The 22,257-nt window shown below is 39.0% G+C and overlaps 1 protein-coding gene across 2 annotated transcripts in view; it reads left to right on the top strand.

Moving 5' to 3' along the window:
* ndst1b (N-deacetylase/N-sulfotransferase (heparan glucosaminyl) 1b) overlaps positions 1-22,257 on the top strand; it is an 80,801-nt gene that overhangs the window by 1,159 nt on the left and 57,385 nt on the right. The window lies entirely within an intron of this gene.

Here is a 22,257-nt window from a genome sequence, read left to right as displayed (position 1 = left end):
AGGAAACTTTTAAAGCCGCAGAGAGCAAACACAATGTGCCACTGTGGAAACGGGCAGACCTGTTTTATGTTTTTCATCAATGTGAAACGGTGGAAATATTTTTTTTAATGTTGTATTTTATGGGATGTTGGTTGTATTTACAAAGACATGCAACTGCTTTATTTGCAGTAGTAGAAATCCGCATCATGCTGATAGCATTCCATATGGTTGCTTACGCAAAAAAGCATCAGCATTTCATTACACGTGTGGTCATTTTATAATATGATTTCAGATCATTATTGCTTTAAATACTGCCATAGGTTGAGATGATTGATTCCTCGTGGTTGTTTTGGTGTAAAAGAATGCACTGATTGTGATGATGTTATTTGTTATAATTACAGTCCAGGCTTGATGTAATCCTTTAATGTAATAGGGAATTCATAAATGCTGATGAAGTAATTGGAGTCTTAAGGTTTCTTATGGAGATTTAGATAGATTAACCTTCACGTGTTGTTTAGTCGCTGTGGTCACAGTGAGTTAAAGACCCATGGGTCTGAGATGGATTTTGTTAGCTTGCGAGTTGCGACCATTGATCAAATATTTTAGCATATTCTAAGCCATTTTTGTACAGTAGAAAAAGAGAACAAAATGCATTACTGTCATAGCAGTGTCTCACGAAAATATTGGCTTAAGGCGCAGCAAAGCAGTGGTTTTGTGGAAAATCAGTTCAGCACTTGTGGAATATCTCTTACCGCACACCGAGACATGTTCGGGCAGTGCGAGGCGTTCACAGTGGCTTGTCTCGGGGATTAGGGCGAGAGGCTCTTGTTTTGCTGTGTGAAAAGCTGCATCTGGGTGGAAAGGTTAGAAGATTGAGAAATGGCAGGCTGTTTGAGCGGCCTCGCTGAATAGCTGGAGACATGAATGCTCAGGGCCCAGTATTTATCTCCAGTTTGAATGTGAATGGTGTCAAATGGAAAGCGGCGGCATGAAAATAGGTGGCAACCCAACCTGAAGATAAATATCACATTGAGGTTTTCATTAAAGAAACCAAACCAGAAGAACCATGGTATGACCTCAAGTCAATAAATGAAGATTGAAGAGCAGGTCAGAGATGAGAGAGATAGACTCTGAATTAGTTGTGTGGATATCCCAACAATAGATTCTTGGCCAAATCATGTTTGTCAGGTGATCTTGGAGCACTGATGTACATCCAAGGCGAAAACAATATTTCGGTGAGCCTTGTTTTTGGTCTCGTAGGAGTTGGTAACTTTGCAGTCTGGGACTCCGCTTGTAGTATTGCATGTCAGTTATTGTTACATGCAAGTGGGAATATTCTGACCCTATTCCCCTCAGGTTAACACCCCCTTTAGTAAAGGATTGGACCCGGCCAAGACTGCAGTCTTTAGAGCGTTTAATGCTCTTGAGCTCTTGCTGTGCAGGGCCATGGGTTCACCTCTCATGACTGGATAGAGTCAGGGGGAGGTCTGCCAGGAGCAATCAGGCAAATTAAGCAGAGCGTTGGGAATCCAAGGGCGCTTGGGGCTCAATTTTATTTTTGCAACACATCAATAACTTAGATTTCCTGTATTTTACTCTAAATATCATTGTTTTTGATTGATGAAATATTAGGACATGATTTAGGAAAAGTGCATTTACGTAAGATTAATTTCTGTTTACTGATATTATTGCAATGAAGCTTTCAGTTTGGGGGATTACTAGCGATTGGCAATCCACTCATCTGGTTTTGCGGGAAATTGTGGTGAGCAAAACATTGCACCAATGAATCTGGTTCTCACTTCAATATGGGTTTGTATTTATACTTTAATAAATGATATTTCTCTCTTCTGCTTCCCCCTTATGTTGCTCAGGACATGTATGGTTCTCCTTTTTCTTCCACAGAATAGAGAGCTTCCATATTTTTTTATTCAGAATAATTATGCAGACAGTGAACAGTGGTTTTCACGCCCCAAAACGAACAAAAGACACGCCATAGAAGTAGAACATAGATTTTTTGTGCTATGTTCTAGGTCTTTTGAATGTTGCATTTGTGTGAAAGTCATTGTTCAAAGTTTCCCCTTAACTATAGCTCTTAAATTTAATCTACAATCGCCTTTTTGAAGATGCAACATGAGTAAATAATTACATAAATGTTATTTTGTTGAACTATTTGTTTAAAGACTAATGGTTTTAATGATGATGCTGTTCTGATATTAATCCAATAAATTGTTTTGTTCCAGTGGATGTAGATTTTTGTTGCAAATTTGTTTTATTCTTAGTATATATCAAATAGCGCTTAAGACAGAATATTTCTAGTCAAAGCACCGAATTAATATCAAAGACACAATGATTATAACTAGACCATTAAAAGGGGGTAGTTCACCCCCAAACGGCAGTGGACCTCTGGATGAGGTCAAGTGTGTGTAGTACCAGAAAGTCTGTAATGAAGATAAGAAACAGAAACAATCTGTCTGGCTTCATTTCATATTAATTTGCACAAAGAGCTTTGAAACAGTGTGCTGCATCTTTTAAATCATTTAAAAAGGATTGAGTTTTGCTTGACATCAATAGAAACACAGAGTTACTAAGCTAACCCGCATAGATCACTTAATAAAAAATTCAATTTAAAGGGCTTGTGAATTTAAAATGTAAAACTGCTACACTAGCTTGAAACAAACAGCCTAATGATATTGTCAGGTGGTGTACACGCTTAAAGTTTTTGTTATAGTGTTTTATGTGACTCAAGACAAGATTTGCCGTTGTTATAGAATATCGACCGTTTTTTTTTATGGCTGATAACAATATTTAGAAAGCACTGATTCTGATTTGCCGATAAGAGGCAGATATAATACAAATCCAATTAAATGAGTAAATGAAAGACATACAGAAAATTAGTGAGACTAGTTCATACCATGTCGCTTAGCATATGCCTTTTTATGAAAAAAAATGCTAATGCGCTATGTGTTAGCGGAATAAAAAAATTATTTTAAAAAATGTCCTTTGCCGATAATTTAAAAAATCCCATTATCACAGTTTTAGAATCGGGTCGATTAGGTTGGAAAGTGTAGTCATAACATGAATCAGTAAGTGTTCTTAGTGTTGTTTACATCCGAGTTGTTTCTTTGTTTTCACAGTCTCGCTCATCTTTGGATGTTCATGAGTGGGTTGCACCAACAAGGATTAAAGTAAACAGAGTTTAGAGCTAATCTAGGGTTTGTTGACCCTAGTTTTATTTTCATTCAAATTGCGTTGCACAACTTATTTTTAAACAAAGATTAACAAATCGCGGGTTAAAACTTTAACCTGTATTTAAACCATCATATGCGATTAATTTTGTCCGCCATGATGGGTTTGTCGGTGTAACTAAACAGCAACATTGTTGCACTATCATGTAAAAAGGAAATAAACACCTTGTGCATTTAAAAGAAACGTAATTTTTCTATTTAAAACCTCTCTCTGGATAATTCGTTGATCAATCTGATCATCCATAAACACATTTCACAAGCCTCGAGGGCCATGACAGTGTACAAACGTGACAGTTGAGCCGCATCATTATCCTGCAGCTCGCGACTGGAGCAGACATAAGTGAGAAAAGAGCAGTACGGGAATGACCAGCGAGTGGAACTCTGCCGTCGACGCCGCTGCGAACGGCCCGGGTAGGCGATTGTGTTTCCGGGGGTCGTCCTCGGTCGTGTTCTGGGGCTGTTTGCGGCAGCACCACCGGCTGAGGTGCGCCTTTTCGGGACTGGACCGGACCACAATTTAGACAGGGTGCCCACTATACCAGTGTCCCTGGTCACTGGTGCCGATGTCGGTCTTTCCAGTTTAATCACAGACGTTGTGCTTGTATGTATTGGATAAGAAAGAAGGGCATTTTGAATTTGACACTTCACAGCCGACCACCCAGTTTATCAAACCACCGTGCCCTGACTCGTGCTGAGGTGTTTTATTTATTTACAATAAACACATCACTGAAGCATGACATTATGCTTATATATCTGTTTCTGATCATTTTCCTGCACATTTTATTATAGATATGTGTGTGTGTATTATTTAAACCTCCTCAGTAGCAAGTTTAAAGTTAATCCCTAACTGCTTAAATATAAACCTGATTATTTTTAAACAAGGTTTACAGTTTGGTGCAACAGAATTATTAAATAAACCTTGATTTAATCTAGATTTAAGCCTAATCCTTGTTGGTGCAACCCACCCCATGTCTTCGATTATACATGAAACTTCTAGTTTTTTGCGTAACACAGGCCTTTATTTTCCTTCTCATGTCTGAATATTGCTCATACTTCTGAGTTGATTGGTTCACATGAAATGCTGACACAAGTTAATTGCTCATCAGTAATTAAAAACATGAATGAATAGAAACTCTTTGCCAAATGTAAGCCGGAGGTGGATAATGAAACAACCCTTTAGATGACATTCTTTACTCATTAAAATGAGTGTAGACCTGAGATTTTACACTAGAGAACTTTATCTTTGGCACATTGACCGAAAGTTGGTCAAGTTTGTGCTGAGTCTTGAAGTCCAGAACGGGGTAATGACCCTGATAATATGACTTATTGACTTCCCCTGTTTAGTTTCATCTGCTATGACACAGGCCTGCTTGTTATCAGCATTTGTGGGGATGTTTTGCAATGACTCCAACACCAAAAATGGTGCTATATTTTATAGATTGCGTTCCAGCTCTTTCTGACCAGGGTTTCTTCAGAAAATGACTCAGAATTAGAGTTTAGTGTGATGTCAGGAACTTTTGAAAAGAACTGGAAATAGATGGCCTGTTTTCCACTCTTCTTCGCACCGTGGGAGCCTGCGACATAATGCCATGTGCTACACCGCTGCGTCACCAGTCCAGTAAGCCAGAGGTGGATAATGGGACGACCCTTTAAATGACATTCTGTACTCATTAAAATGAGTGTAGACCTGAGATTTTGCACTAGAGAACTAAAAGTTATCTTTGGCACATTGACCGAAAGTTGGTCAAGTTTGCGCTGAATCCAGAAGTCCAGAACAGGGTAATGACCCTGATAATATGACTTATTGACTTCCCCTGTTTAGTTTCATCTGCTATGACACCTGCTTGTTTTCAGCATTTGTGGGGATGTTTTGAAATGACTCCAATACCAAAAATGGTGCTATATTTTATAGTAGGGATGCACCAATATGTAAATTTTGGCCGATAAACGATAATTCTTGAACATTGGAAGCCGATAACCGATATATTGGCCGATATACAGTACTTAAATATTAATAACATTTTCTGAGACTGAAAATTATTTTCCCCCCTGAAAATCATGTACCAAGCCTACTTTACTCGAATTCAAGATTCTTTAACTTTTAAACTTATCTGGTATAATGTTTATTTAATAAATTAAATAATGTTTATTCTATAAATTATGGATGTTCTCCCAGAGCAACCCAGAAAGAGCTTTTTAATAGCCACAAGTCTAACAGGTCTCAAGACAGAAAGCATTCAGACAGCAGTCTGCTTTAAACAATATGCTTTAGTTCCTATAATTTACACATTCATAAATATCTACATACTGCATCAACAATGGTTTGCTAATAGCAGTAAGTGAGTGATCATGACAGAAAGACTTTTTAACTGATTTTAACTTGGAGCAGCGTGCAGCTAAGTGGTTCAACCAGGAAATGATTCCTAATTTTTCGACTATAATATATCGGCATAAATATTTACCGATAACATTAAAAATGACCATTTATCGGCCAATAATTTATCGTGCATCCCTATTTTATAGATTGCTTTCCAGCTCTTTTTGCCCAGGGTTTGTACAGAAAATGACTCAGAATTTGAGTTTAGTGTGATGTCAGGAACTTTTGAAAAGAACTGGAAATAGATGGCCTGTTTTCCACTCTTCTTCGCAGCGTGGGAGCCTTCAACATAATGCCATGTGCTACACCGCTGCGTCACCAGTCCAGATTGTGTGCGGAAACGTGCCTATTGTTGTACGGCATCACATAGCTGTGATGCATTGGGAGTTGACAGCCTGGAAGCTCTGTGGTGGGTTTTTGTCATACAATCATTCTTAATGGCGTGGAAACATCAGGGATTCTCTGTAAATCCAATGCTGATATGTTTCAGATGCACGTTACACAAGCAATTAACTCTATTGCTCTGCCATGCCGGTATGATCAAAGTAATGGACACTTAGCAGAAACTCAACCAGCTGTTTTTTCACCGCTAATCCTTTAATGTTGAAGGGAGTTGAGGTAAAGGCATTTATTTTTCCTCGGAGTCCTGGAATTATCCTTAATTTCTTTTCATAAAATGCTCTTATCATTAAAAGGACCTGCAATCTTCAGTATCCATTAAACTTGAACGTAATTGTTGGGTCAAACTAATCTTTGTAGTCTAATCTGTAGCATAGCGTACGGAAGACGATTTTCCATTGGTCCAATCAGAGAGAATGTTATGCACGTTTATCGGAGTCATGTCAGATGTTTTATGCGTTAGTGACATTGGGTCGGTGAGATTTGAAAGATGAGATTTGAAGAAAAACAGAAAAGGCAAATAAGAGCTTGATTTATTTGTGAAGGCCGTTAAAGAGCCCTCAAGTATGATTAAAATCCTGTCTTTAAATGAAAAGGAATTGTTTATATGCCCTCAAACGTAAATTATTGCACCACCCAAGGAATTCTCATACTTGCATACACTCCCAAATCACACTTGTCCTCCCTCTCTTCAGTTCCGTCGTTCTGCGTTTAGATTTTCCAGCCTTATGTTCGAGCGTCCTGCAAAGTGACCCATGTCCAAGCATTGGCTGGGTTACTTGTACCCTGTCACCCAGTTCAAGGAGTTACGGGAACGGTCCCACAGAGCGCTCCTCACCTGTGTCGTCTGCCACGGGTCCCCTGCCCTTTCCGACAGCCCCCGTCCCCTCCGACACAGATTCTGTTGGACGTGCAGGGAAAAGTAATTAATCTCCTGGAGGAGCTTGCCAAACCGGGGCACTGCATAACAATTTGTCTCCTTTGCCGGGGCGTAGCCAAATTTTTGCCTGCCGTGCTCTCTCCCTGCTGGAACTCGACACCGAGCAAGCTGTCGCTTCGCCTCTCCGTCAACATGCCAGTGTTTGTGTTCGGTTCACCCAAGTATCAACTTCTCGTCATCTGAACAGGGCTACATCAGCAGCTGGCCGCTTATCTCTTGGCACGTCTGAGGCTCCATTTCATTAATAGGTGCCAGTGTTGCTATGATCACGCCTGGACCTCAGATCCACATGGTGCTCTCGGTGCTCTGAGCTGAAAATGAGCAGATTTGAGTTGAGAGCTTATGAACTTATGTGCAATGTTACATTCTTGTTTTGTGTGTGGTTTTTTTAAAAATGACATTTGTACTTTTTATTATTAAATTACTACATTTAAAATGATTAAAAATGTTTTCTAAGCTCAAGTTATTTTTAGTAAACTTTAATAATACATTGTATATTTATTAACACGGTGTACATTCATTATTCATTTAAAGCTGCAATTCGTAACTTTTTCCTCTGTCGCCATCTCTGTTTAAACCTGAAATTACAGGTTGCTAACCATACTAAATCGGCATTAGGTAGTTTGACCGTTTTTAGCATAACTTTAATTTAAAAAAAATATTTTTTTATTAATAAGTAAAAGTTACAGATTGCAGTTTTAACCACAGGTCTCTTTTTCTAGTAGCTGACCTGGCCTGTATTAATGAAAACTGAGTATTGCACAGCAACCCCTAAATTTGTTTGAGTATCATTTCCGATATTATCGATATTATCAAATATTCATTGTGTGTTATTTTCCGATATTTCCTAATGAAATTGCTTATTCCAACATCTACATCTGAGATGTATTAACTTTTCCATAAGTTCTTTTGAAAATGTGCCATCTGTTCAAGTTTTTTCCATCCTCATTTCAACAAGCTTTCAGACCAAGTTCATTTGGAGAGATCAGACAAGATTCTAGTAACCAGCCCATGCTGGGTTAAATTTGTCTTAAGAAAGCCTGCACATTTCCTGACGGATGCATGGCATTTGGAACGAAAAACAACTGCTCTTGCTTTGAATTTTTATAAGCTGCTGGTTGCAGGTTGGAGTCTGGTGAAATGGCAGAGAACTGTTGTCTGCTGTATTAAGGAGCTTTGCAGACAGTCTCATCTTGGCCTGGTTCTCTAAAGAAAAAATCAGTTCTTTAAAAAGCAGTTCATGCAATTTTACTAGGGGTGTAACGGTTCAAATTACTCACGCTTCGGTTTGTATCACCGTTTTAGGATCACTGTTTCGGTTCGGTTTGTGATATATTCAGGGAAAAGGGACTACTGACAAATAAAAATAAGAACAAATAATCAAGCTACAAGTAACGGCACCAAAAAAACAACAGAGCAAAGCAGAAAATAAAATAAGATACTGTATATATACATATACATTTTAAGGTAGAAATATATTAAAGTAATCAAATAAAACATAATATTGCATATGTACAAATTAAATAAAGATGAATCAAAATTGAAGTTACAGAAGCTATTGAGTCACAAGCAGTGAGTGATTTCCTTGACTTTTAACAGACAGCAGGAATATGCTGCTGTCGCTTTAAAGGTCTAATCAGATGAGCACTTTCAACAAGTTGGTATGATTTATTAGGGTCTTCATGAAATGTCTGGAACATATTTTGCTTAAAAAACTCAATGGCTGTGTAAACAAAACAATTCTTGCCTCATCAAAAACAGCTATGCTCACAGCAACCCGTTTTGGTGCATGTCTCTTTAAACGATAATGAGTTACAGCGAACCCCACCCCCCTTCTGTCCGGCGTGTCAACACAACACACATGTAGTGGCAATTTTTCAGCCTAAGCACGAATGATTTGAGACGTTTAAAACGAAACTAACCGCAGTGTTCGCCACTGTTCATTAGCAAAACAAAAAGCTTGCAGAAGCTAAACATATTAACGCACATAATGTATTAACATAAATACAGCTAAACTCCAAGTGTCCATCTGCACTTATATACAGTAAGTTTAACACTGGCTTTGAATGTTCTGTTTAGCCCGTGACTGACTTAGCTCCCTTTGCTATCATATGCTAACGTTATCCTCCTATATATACGATACATGTACGTCAATTCAGACTGTTGATAAATATTACTTACATCGACAGTTTTGTCTCGTTCAGTCGGACTTGATCCCTCTTGAGGAACAACTTTGAAGCTAATCCGGCTTGTACTGTCCCAGGTTGAAAAAGCACTCCGGTTTGAAGTGATTCGCGCAAACAAGCAGGTTTTTACTTATGGTGATTTCCACTAAAAATAAAATAAATCCACTCCTGTCTCTTCCGAGGTTTGGACTCTGTGCAGCGACTACATTGCATGTTGTCCACGAACTTTAGCCATGGCGTCACGTACACCGCTGTCGCTTGTGAAAACAACAATGGCGGAGTGCGGTGGGCGGAACTTTGTAGATTAAGGGGCGGTAACATTATAATAAAATCCGCTTTGGACATCACAAACGGAGCGAAATCGGAACGGCTCGATTTCTCACATGCTTGCAGGGAAAGGCACACCAAAACAAACTTACTGGGTTCTTATTTTTCATGTTTTCTGGGTTGCTAGATGCACTGGAGACCCGATTATAGCACTTAAACACAGAAAAATTGGGGGTTTCATCTGATATCTCCTTTAAGAGGAATGCAACAGATCCGGTACACTGATACTGTACACGTGTTGTTTTTCGTCTGTTTCGTCCGTTCACTTAAGAGATATCCTGCTATGTTTGCTAAGATACTCGACAAGAGGGGCATGTTGACCTACTTCGTGTGTGAATTTGTCCGCTTCAAAGACAACTCAATATTTGCGCCATGTCTGAGACTTTCCTTATGCGCGCTTTGGATCATCTCACAGCGCGCAAGCGAGTTTTCTTGTGCATCATCTTGCACTTAAATGTTTAAATTGGCAAGGCTTGAATGAGTGTAGTTTAAACAGCAACATGTGCTGTTCAGGTCTCACCTGCACTCGCGTGCTCACAACACCCGGGTGATGACAGCATAAATGACTGGTCATATTACAGCATACGTCAATCCTGTTGTAATTTGTCTACGTTATTTATTTGTTGTGGGTATTAAATGTGTATCCATCGACAAACATACATTAGCTGAACTTTGTCAGTCTGTTTTACGCATTATAGTTTCTAACGAACCATATTATAAATGCATCTCAGATTTAAGATCTGAACCGTTGGTGGAGAACCATGCAGTTCAGTTTTTTACAGAGAACCGTTACACCCCTAAATTTTACTGTTTCTTTTTCGGTTGAATGCTGATGTATTGATCTCTGACATCACCCGCATTCAGAATAGTGAGGAGGTGTTTGGCACGGGTTTGCTCTCACTCTGATCTGGTCACACTTGTCTTTGGCACGGCTCCGGAGGGGCTTTGCTCTTCTGGCAGCCGCCGTAGTAATGCTTGGATACCGAGCTGTCTTTGTTTCAAGACTGTGAACGGCAGCAGAGTAAGACTGGAAGCTGCAGCGGTTCAGATGCACCTGCATGTTTGTGTTTTTTTTTTTCAGTGCAGCCCAACTGCAAAAATGTGACGACAACTGTAAATGCTTACATAATGAAGCATTATGTTTTTATTACCTTAGAATGAGATATTTCTTCCGCGGGTCCCCTTAAATGAAATTCACCATGTTGTTTTTACAGTAGGGCTGGGCGATATATTGCGATTCACGCTAATTATACATATCTAAATCGATTCTGAAATCGATTCAATGTTTTATGCACAGCTCATCCGTGAACTACGGCTGTTTGATCAGTAGGAAGTACTGCTCGATCTAAAATCACTACGAGATTGAGTCGTTTATAACGTGTATTTGAAAAAGCAACACTCGTCATGAAAATACCTGAAAAGGTTTGAAGAACAGCGATAGAATATGACCACAGGCATTTCCTGGAATTGTTCTTCTTCTGTTTCCCATATTCGAAGTTTCTGCGCAAGAGCGCCCTCTGGCTTTCGGATGTGGCGCCATTTAACCGTAAGTCATTGAGAAACAGAGAGCATAAGAATCGTATGATATATCGCCCAGCCCTATTTTACAGTAGCCCCAAATGGACAAACTGCCCTACAGAGCACGTTTCGTAAATACATTATCTCCTTAGACAATGAAGTGAAAACGTGATGACATCTTAGTCCTGAGCTGCCATAGTGCTTCGAATGGGAGGGTGGAGTGAGCCGTTGGTTGCAATTCGCAACCTCAACGCTAGATGCCACTAAATTTCATTCTGGGCCTTTAAAGTATGATGGGCTCTTTCACCACCAAGCAATACCCTTAGCAACCACTTGGAACACTATAGCAACACCCTGGCAACCACCCATAAAATGAAAGCAATGGTGCTGGTGAAACATTATCTTCACTTTGTGTTCAGTCTTGTTCAGTTTTTAGATGCTTTGATTAAAACCGAAGGGTGCACAAACACGGGTTTCCAAATGTCAGAACGCAGGATTCGGCTCTAGATCTTGGAGGCTACTGTTATTTGTCTCTCACTTGTCGGAACGTGTTTTTGTACATTCAAGAAGGTATTAAAAATTGAACGGATCATTCTTTGTAAATGGAAGATTGATGAAATGTCATTAGGTCATTCTTTTGATGGAGCTACGTCGCCGTTTTGTTTTCCCTTCAGGCTGCCGCTGCCTTTTGTTGTCACGGCGGCCACATTTTCCGCATCAATGTAAATGTTTCACTCCGTTTGTTTGCATTAGGCCTTAGGTGCGCCATGGGGGTGGGGGTTATTTACCATTGACCATTCTGGTAAAAAAAAAAAACAGGCATTCAAATGTAAATATATAACCTGAGTATGTGTTGAATACTTGTTTTCCGCTGGTGGGTCTCTGATTAACCATTGCATTTACCTAATTGCGAACGGTTAAAACGCCCAACGAGTCCCTTGAAAGTACACAACAGCTGCTTTATCCGTCTTTGTTTTTGGCTGACGTCAGCATGTTTGCATCTTAATGACATAATTCAACTTGTGGTCATGCGCTGGTTGGAAATGCTTTGTGCTGCATACATGAATGATGTGTCAAATCATGCAGCTTGTTTAGAGGCATGCCATTAAATTTTCTAAGCAATCTTTTCCCCTAGGTTTACGGCTTTGATGTGGTCTCTATATTTTATTGCGGCAGAGGTCCGGACAATGCTTTTTTAAATAAATAATATTTAATCAATCAATCTAATGTTTTATCAGGCCATTTATTTTATGTTCTGATAGCCACATAAAATGTGTTGTTGGCTATGGTGCTGAAGCGAAGTCCTAGTAGTCTATTTAAATATTTAAAAAACTATTGATTACAAATGTAACAACTGAAATGAATTTATCATGAGAAGTACTTACAAAGTTACTAACAAGTAGCCTTTCCATGCCATTCATACAACTGATTCTAAATCATCTTTCTGATTAAAACATGATTCATTATGAAATGCTCTTAACATGCTGATTTTTAATCATTTTAATATCATTAATGCTAAATGTAGATACAAGTCGTTATGGTTTATAATTTGTCACAAACAGTAAACTGACTGACAGCTAAAAACATTTTTGTTTACTTAAGCGTTACAGTAAAAGTGTGCATTTATTTACCTGCTCTTGGTGTCTGCAGGTCTTTATATGCGACGCATCTTTGGCGGGTGATGGAGCGGAAAGGGTTCAAATGAAGCGCGTTGGCGCTAAATAAAGATATAGCGGCAAAATAATCAACATAACTTTCCCTGGGTGCGCGTGATGTGTGCAGCTCAGTTATGTAGACGTGCTGCTCAATTTAGACTACAGAAATAGTCTAATGTTTTTAATGGTTTATTATGTCTCGCGGTCCGGATGGAACGAAGGATAAGCTGGATGAAAACCTGTCATCCGGTGGTGACTGGACTGTTGCTTGTCAGGGAGGGCATGTGTCTTTTCTGTACTTAGACTCGGAGCAGGAGAGCGAATGTTGCCATTTTCACCACCCTGGGTGCGTCTAAGTGTTTAAAAATGCCAATATTTGTATCTAAATTTCAGGTGGTTGACGCGACATATTTTCCTGCACGCGCTCTCTGTCCGCTGGTGGGAGTGTGCTTACCTGTAGATGTGCGCACGTGTCTCTGTGTGCAAGAGCATCGCGACGGAACTCGTTACGGACAGCAGAGGGGAACTGTAAAGGCTCATGTAGAAACAGAAATGACATGCCTATGCCGCCATGTAAATAAGATAAATAACATAATGCTATTTAGCTTGTTTAATACGAGAACACGGTATAGACATGTTATATAGGAAAGGTAACCTTAAATGACTTCTCTTGTGATCTGGCGCTATATGAAAAATAAAATTAACTTGACCTTCAAGGGGGGCGGGAGGTGCGGTTGGAGGGGCGGGGCGCCCCCCTAAAGCAGTGGTTTAAGGAAAAATGATTTTTTTGTCAATAAAATGCACAAATGATCCTAGCAGCTGCATAGAAACACCCTGGCAACCACATACAACAATCTAAAATTTAGTTGTGTTTTTACTTGAAGTTGCTTCAGTGTTTACTCGATGTAATCTGGAACAAGTCTGGAAAGGTCTGTGACAAAAGTGCAGTTCAAAATCTCAATCAAATGAATGACTGAGCTCCAGTAGAGCTTCTCACCTTTAGCAAGAAGTCTTTAGCGCCCAAGATGCAGGGTACACAAGTTAGGACTCTTGAGAAGTTTGTGGAAAGACCCAGCTGCTTTCCAACAATGTTTTTCTTAGCATTTGCACACTTGTATCAGCTGAGTTATGGAGGACCATTACACCCTTCTGGCACAGAGGCAGTTTTGATTACTTTTGCGGAGGAAGGGAATTGAGTTCAGATGTCAAGAGCAGTAGCAAAATGGCTGCCTTGTTTTTCTCCCCTATCCCTGTTGTTTTGGCAGGGAGCTGACAAAAAGGGTGTTTGTCATGGAGGGTAGCATTGGAACATGGAGTAAAGACAAGAGAATGGCAAAGGTTCAAGTCTTTCAGTCCAGGGATACATTGGTGATACACTGCTACTTGAGGATAAAACACTACAGTTCCTTATGTTTCTCATAGTCTTCGAAGGGATCTGTGATGTCAAAGGAGGTTTTGGGTAGATTGACTGAGGACAGACAGTAAAAAAGAACACTGTTGGGCATTGCAGATGTAGCGTGGTGCTCTAGAGTTGGATTGATACTAAAACTTATGGACCCCAAGTACAAACACCTTAGAGAACAAATAAACAAACTTGGTCACATTATGAAGACACGGCGTCTTGGGTTGTTCAACGATAAATGGCAATTAATCGCATCCAGAATAAGTTGTTTACATTTACATTTACATTACATTCATGCATTTGGCAGACGCTTTTATCCAAGGCGACTTACATTGCATTATCCTATACATTTGTTTCCAAGTATGAGCAATCCCCTGGGATCGAACACACGAGCTTGGCATGTTAGCGCCATGCTCTTACCACTGAGCTACAGGAAAGCTGTTTGTGTTTACATAATATATGACTCTTCTCATTGTGTGATGTTTCATTTAAATAATCGTGTTTCTTATTTTTGTTGCCTGTTTTGTACATTAGGGTGTTTTATGTTACATTTTATGTTTAATTATTTTTTTGCATGGCTTTTGAACTGCGGAGCAGCACTTAATACCAGCACATTGCGGTCTAGGTAAGCAACAGAAAGGTGCCAAATTCTAATATGGCTGTAATGTTTGGCACCATGGTTCTTTTAAAAGTAGCAGTTTACCAAATTCATATTGTTCTGTAGCAATCCTGTATTGTTTAAGCTAAGACTCTTGATGGACTCTCGTTTTAGCTCAGCCTGGTCTCAAATTAATCATCATGTGTGTGTGTCTCTCTGATCTCTTCATTAACGCCATATAATTATCACTGGGGCCATCTCTGGAGACCTTATGTTTATGCTGATTTAAGATTGATTAGCTCTTGCCCCTGGTTGAAACACATTCCCATTCAACTCTGTATAAAGGCTTTGCATCCTTCAGAGCATCAAGGTGCTTTGTATACCTGCATGAAACATGAGATTATTCACAGTAGTCAGGTCGGTTTTTACCCCTTGCATCTCCTTACTAAGTAGCGATTGCGAATTGCTGACACACGGACTGCTTTCATTTTCCCTTCTGAATTCTTTACGCGCCTGCCTTTGTTGTTCCAGTTTTTACTGCCTAGCACCCAGAGGCAAATCCGATATGTAGCATCAGCCTTGCGTGTGTAATTTCTCCTTTCCTCTGCATGAAGAGAGGATAGGAACAAACCCGCATGTCTTTTCATAGATTTCACCGTCAGCCCACTGAGATGGAGTGTAGCGTTTCTCACTGAATGTCTTTTAAAGGATGCAGATGGGGATGGTAAAGTAACCAGGTCAATCATTTTCGTTATGACATCAACATTGCCAGATTAGTTTTATACAAATGAGAAAGGCATGATTTGATACGAAGATTTGTAAAAGATTAAATGTAAGCCCAATGTTTATGCATGATTGTGTGTCATTTCGTTTTTATATTGATAATACAGAAACTCGGATGGATTAATGTGCGGTTCTCTTTGCTAAATTACCATAGGCCAAAAGTTATCTGATTACAGCGAATAAAGCGACAGATGAAAAGGCCACAGCTTTCAAAGGTCAATCTGCAGTGACCTCAGTGTTTGGACTCTTCAACTGGCCTGTTCCCATAATTCCTCCATTAGCCCTTGCCATTAGGTAATAGAAACGGTGGATAGCTGCTTGCCAGCTTCTCCTGCTGCGTTGAATTCTTATTGGGTAGATTATGCACATGTGCACATGCATGCATGCATCTATGCATGTCTCATGGCTCTTTAATCCTTAATGTGTGCTTGTAGATCATAGTAGGGATTCTGGATCCAGCGCTCGATAAACACGAGAGGCTGCGGTTTGAAGTTCATGCCAGAGCGAGCGCTTTGAACGTCTCTCGCATTACGAATGAATGACTCTCGCATTGAACGAATCTTTGCATTATCGTTGTTGTGGAAATGAAAGATTGATTAAAACCGCACCGTTTAGGAGCTCAACAGAGCCAAGCTTCTTAGTGTTGTATTTTCACCACCCACCAGTCAGGTGTCCACTGCTTGTGAATGCCAGGGGGTTCTGCAAGCTGTAGCCAGACCAAAAAACAGAGTTTTAACCTTTGTGGTTTCTTAAGAAACAGGGGCCGGATTAGAGCTGGGCGATCTTCCAAAAAAAGCATATCACGGTCTTCATAACAGAGAATCCCGATCCACGATCTGAATTGAAATGAAAATATTAACTTTTTTTGCACATAGCACTGGTGCTACAGAGGTTTAAAGTTTTGTAGCACTGGCCAAACAGTTGCTGGAACAAGTATAAAACGTCTGTTATCATCTTAAAACACAAATGCAGGTCATCACATAAATAGACTGGTTAACAACAAAGGACATTAATGTTATATACAAATGGATCAATTAGGGCCATATATGTAAGGTATAGTTTAGGGCTGTGCAATTAATCGAAAATTAATCGTAATCGTCAATTTTGACCTTCAACAATTACAAAAACAAAATAATCGAGGTAAAACGATTATTGTGCCACATTCCATTTTGCAAGGATCATCTCTTTTCTTGTGGTATAAATCCACAGCGCACCCCCTTCCTTTACAGTGGTTCAGCTGTGCTGTTATTTATTTAAGTTAAATAAATTAAGTTATTTATTTTCTATGTCGTTTTAAAAGTTAATGAGTAATCGTGTTAAATAATCGGGATCTCAATATTGGCCAAAATAATCGTGATTATGTTTTTTGTCATAATCGAGCAGCCCTAGTATAGTTTACACATTTTTTATGGTTCTGTGTTGTCCATTTTTTACTATACAATAGTAATATATTTGTCCACATAAAAATACTGTAGTATACTATAGTATTTACTAGGCCGATAGGAAACTTAGGGCTGGACGATATGGCCAAAATTGATATTGAAAAATATTTCTTCATTTCGGTCGATACGATATAATTCCCATAACAATATGGACAATATTAAAAAAAGCTAAATGTAAGATATAAGTTAAGAGAGCCCTCTGATATGAACAATAAAATGCTGATCAAAATCAATCTAGATGTTAGCGGTGTGCAAAGCTACATATATGTATAAATTATTTTTAGGACTGTGCCCTTACCTTGTGAAAGTATCAAATATTAGAATCATGTTTACCAATAAAAGAGAGAATAACTTCTCTAAATGTGCTTCAAAGCATAATTCCTTAACTTCAAAATGTGCTTTAAAACATGGGCGTATTTTCAAAACTCTTCAGGGGCACAGAACTCCCATTACTTGACACTTTTTTCTTGAAAACCTGCTTTTGACATATTCATCTAAATTAATAATCTTCAATTATTAATGTCCACTGAATTTTATGTATGACTGTATTTCCAATTTATGACAAAACTTTATCCAAGATTTGCCATTACGTTGGCATTAAGAACCATTTAAATTAGTTTCACTGTCTTTCATAGGCCCTACAGTATGCGTCAGTTAGCTATAAAAAAAATGTGTGAAATTTACCATTCTGTCCTCGAAATTGACATTGAGAACTGTTTAAACTTGTTAGTGTTTATTTTCCGACAAAACGTGTATTTAAGACGAAATGAGATGATCCGTAGTAACTTGTGCATCATGACTGTCGCACACACCGTGAACACAACGCAATTAATCCTTGAATTTAAAGTCAAGACTTTCTTCACGTACACCTGATTATGAATGGAGACTTCAAAGCGGCAGTGGCCACTAGGGATGTAACGATTCACCGTGAGCCGGTTGAAAATCGGTTATAATGAGCGACGATTCAAATCGGTTGAGGCTTGAACTGAATCGCAATACATTATTTTATCATACAAAGAAACATGAAGCATTTAAGAAATAATGCAAGGGACGTTGTTCATTTCTAATTTGTTTCAACTCATTTTTTCAAAATAAATCGTGAGTAAATCGTGAATAAATCGCATCGTGAGATCAGAATCGTGAATCGCATCGCATCGTGAGCTGAGTGAATCGTTACATCCCTAGTGGCCACCGGACGAGAAGCACAGCACGTGTATGCGCGTGCTCGGTTCCAAGTTTACTCCCGACGCAGGATGGGCCACATTAAATTTATTTTTATTCTGTATGAGTTAAAAACGTGTGGCTCTTAATCTCTAAGCAATGAATAGGTAGTGCGCGGCTGGTTGCTGGGCTGGCTGCAGAAAGGAAACAGACCTGCACAGACATGGATGTCTGCGCATACGGTTGATGTCCGGCTGCGTCGCTTTTACAAGCATTAGTAAGTTGCAGATCCGTTTTGTAAATGAATGTACGGACAAAAATGATCAATGTTAAACTTAAACTAGAGATTTATACTGGAGCACCGCTCCATAACACCAGAAGCCAGTGCCGTGGAGCAGAGTGAGAGCTCAGACCCGGACATGTAATGTATATTGAAATATCGAAAATGTGTTTAAAAACTAGAGCCCAACCGATATGTTTTTTTTGGGGGGGCGATACTGATATTAGGGATTAAAACTCTCCGATATTGGACGATACTTTGTGTATATTATAGTACAGAACCAGTCAAAAGTTTGGACGCACGTAGTGGAAGTGCTGTAGAATACAGTATATAGGCTTCATAAACAGAATATACATAAACACATTTTTTTTTTGCAAGGATCACTCAAATTATGTGATCAAACACTTATAACGACATGACAAATATATGTAGTGGAGGCAGGGTTTTAATTTAATACACTTTATGGTCCAAAATAAGTCTTTTTTTAATGGTTTAGCCTATCAAAAATGTGACAAATTAGGCAGAAATCATAGGGCTCTACTAATGTAGCAAACGAATATGATAAGCTCATTGTGAGAGTAAAAAACGGACATTGTTTATTTACTTTATAGCATTCTGTCTTACCAACTAGGTAACAACTTGGCGTTGAATCACCAATCGCCACGAGCGCACTGCCATCTATTAGATTGCAGAAAGATACTGCTACATTACTGACTCGGTGTACTGACAAACTGATGAGACCGAAGTGATAAGCATGAGTGACATATGGCAGTTTTAAGGACATGGGTTATGTTATATTGGACTTACATTGAAAGGGAAACTTATGGGGTCATTGTTTATTTATTTAACAGTAAGTTAAGTATTTCACAGACTAATTAGCAACTTACCGTTAAGACAACGTATTCTGGTGGATCACATCACAAGTGGAAGAGGGAGACATTTACACCTGGTGGTTTAATCCATCTATTTCATTCACTTTCGAACCACTTATGTCCCGATTTCTTCCAGGGAGAGGGTTTATGGACATGTACTGTAAATGCATGAGTTTCCTCAGATCTTTCGATCGAATTGACAAAATAAGCGCACGCGATTTACATATGAACGTGACCGGAGATGGCAGGAAAACATACAGAAAGCAGCGGTTTTCATTTCTGTTATGACAGCCAAGACAACGTCAAACGCTGTGTGTGTTTGTGTGGAATGCTTAGAGAACATTGTGCATTGTCCATTTTTCGTGATTGAACCAAACTTTTAGGACTTCAGCTGGCAAAAATGATCCTGTCTGACTAGCGCGAGTACTATAATGTTTTCGAGTATGCGGAGATCATTTGAGAACATTTTAAGAAATGTTTGAGAATCGCACTTACGGACATTCTTACGAACTTCCTATAATTTATCTTAAGAACAATCTTATATTTCGTCTTAAGAATATTTCCGGCCCCAGAAGCAAAAGTTAAGGGTCACACTGAGGCAGAAGAAATAATGCTGGTGCTTGCGTGCCCGATGTAGTCTGGGTACATTTTATTCGTGGCAGTCTGGAGGTGGTGGTTCTTCAGATGAATTTCTCTCCAGAGATGTACACCTACCTACACAAAACCCTCCTACTGAGATGGCTTTGTTGTGCGATGATAATCATTGGGCAGATTTAGCCTCGATTTGCTTGTATGGCTTCCAGCAGTGTACGTCTTGTTTGTGCATTATTAAACTGTTCGCTCAGGCAATCTTGACCACTTAAGGAACAATTCATCCAGAAATAAAAATCCTACTCAAAGCCAGATATAAAAAATAAAATGACAGTGGATTTGTTTCCTAGATATTTGATCTTCTAATGAGCTCAAGTTCATCTTTATGTAATAACATCTCGCTGGTTTTGTATTGTAATCTAATCTGAACATTGTGTATATGTGCTTTGTCTTTAGTGGAACATAAAAGGTCAAATTTATAGGGATAGTTTGTCCATAAATAAGATTTTTGTCCAATTTTTTGTCCAATTCTTATAAAACTGTTATTGCTTTTTATGAGAAACACGCTAAGATTCAACATGGATTCCAAGTGACTGTTTTGGTCTTTAAGATATTATTAAATGGATATCAATGTATCCTTTCTTATCTCTGTCTGGCTGACTGGTCTGACCTTGAAAAAGAATCTAAGAATGGATTGGATGTGTCATCCTGCTGTGGTATTCTCAAGGCCATTTCAGGGTGGGTTTACTTTCTCGGACGTAATGCTCAGACAGGGTCCTGTATATTAGCGCATTCACAGGCCACCTGGGTTTGGGAAAGGACCTGGAGTCGTGCCAGCGGAGGAGTCCAGGCGTGATGTGCACGGGCCGAGCGGTTCCAGAGCCGTCAGGCTCTAGTGGGAACAGCAGCTAGTTCCTCCAGCTCCATCAGGCTCCTCAGCTGCCGATTCAAGGCTGACAGCTGCAAGCAGCATTCCACTCCGCATTTCGGGGGTGAAAACCATTACTTCTCCGCTGATATGAAGATTCTTACCCCGTGAACGATTAGGGCGGCTCTGTGCAGTGACCCTAGAGATAATGTTTGCTAAACTTATTATTTCCATCTGTTCGCATTCTTGTGCACTGCTAGGAATGTGTGAACCGAGGTTGTGGGGAGTTTATACCCAAAATATGTACAATTGAATTGTTGGCTGTTAAACATGTTTTCAGATGTAGTCCATCTATTTTGGCCGATATGATATTTGTCAGTCGGCCAACTTATTTGAGTTTTGTCATTAAAAACGATTGGTTGTATTTTTGTTTGTTATATTAGCCATTTTCATGCTATAACTGATATGCTGAAGGTTTTAAATTGATCAAAACATGACAGATAAATATCAGTACCTAATTCTTTTCTGTTCGCAATAGCACGTTTGAATAAAAATAAAGATAAACTTAAAATCAAAGAAGGCCTTAGATATAATAGCTCTTTTCCGACTGGCATACCTGTTTGCATGTGAAGTTAAAATCTTAAAATGTTTTTTTTAGAGATACTAAACCGATACTAAATTTCTCTACCGATGGCCGATTATTCTGAATGATATCTGCTGAAACCGATTCTGAATATTAAATTAATATTTCTTAACTTTCTGAATGTTAAGAATTTTTATAATGACTATTAATATTGAGAATTAAATAAATAAATAAAAAGCATAAATTCATTGCATGTTCCTATCTTTTTTTGATTGACAGGATATATCGGCCCAGATCATTGGCTGTTTTTAGACTACCGTCCGATAGCCTATAGTTTGAGAGATTGCTTTTATCGACCGATACTGATTATTGGCCGATATATCGGTGCATCTCTTGAATGTTGGTAGCTATTGGCCCCCGTTGGCTTCATTGTATAAACATAAAACCAGTGAAATTTCTCAAAATATCTTCTTTTGTGTGACAGAAGACAGAGTCATATACAAGTTTCGAACGACATGAGTGTATGATGACAGAATATTTATTTTTGGAGTAACTATTATATATACGTTTCATTTAGAAACTACAATGAAAATGCATTTTTTTTTTATTAGATGTTCTCCTTAAATGCAAAGTATTCCATGGTATAGAAACTTTGTACCATGCGTTGCTGTCATCTGCCCCCTGGTCGCAGAGAAATGAAACGTAATGGAAATGATCTCTGCGTGCTGTTGATGGAATTTCGAAGTCGTTGCCTAGGGACAACATTTGTGACATTTTGTCAGTTTTTAAACGATTTTCTGTCTGATGCAGAAAAGCAAAAACGCCTTCTGTTAAAGGTATTTCTTCACTGTTGTCATTGTAAAGAAAGAGGTAGATAACCCACCCCCCTCAAAAAAACAGCAATAGGTTAGAGCAGCTGTTTAGTGCTTGCTTGCTGTGAAACGCCTGCATTGGCTGTTAGTGTTGGCATCTTCTTATGCTGGGGAAATGACTTTTTTGTGGTATGTGCTTCTGTAGTTGTGATATCCTGGCTACAGAGGTATGATCTGTG

This window comes from Triplophysa rosa, linkage group LG19, assembly GCF_024868665.1.
Source record: "Triplophysa rosa linkage group LG19, Trosa_1v2, whole genome shotgun sequence".
NCBI classification, from domain to species: domain Eukaryota; kingdom Metazoa; phylum Chordata; class Actinopteri; order Cypriniformes; family Nemacheilidae; genus Triplophysa; species Triplophysa rosa.
Note: the sequence above shows the minus strand (reverse complement) of the source record. Positions and strands in the feature narration are given on the sequence as shown.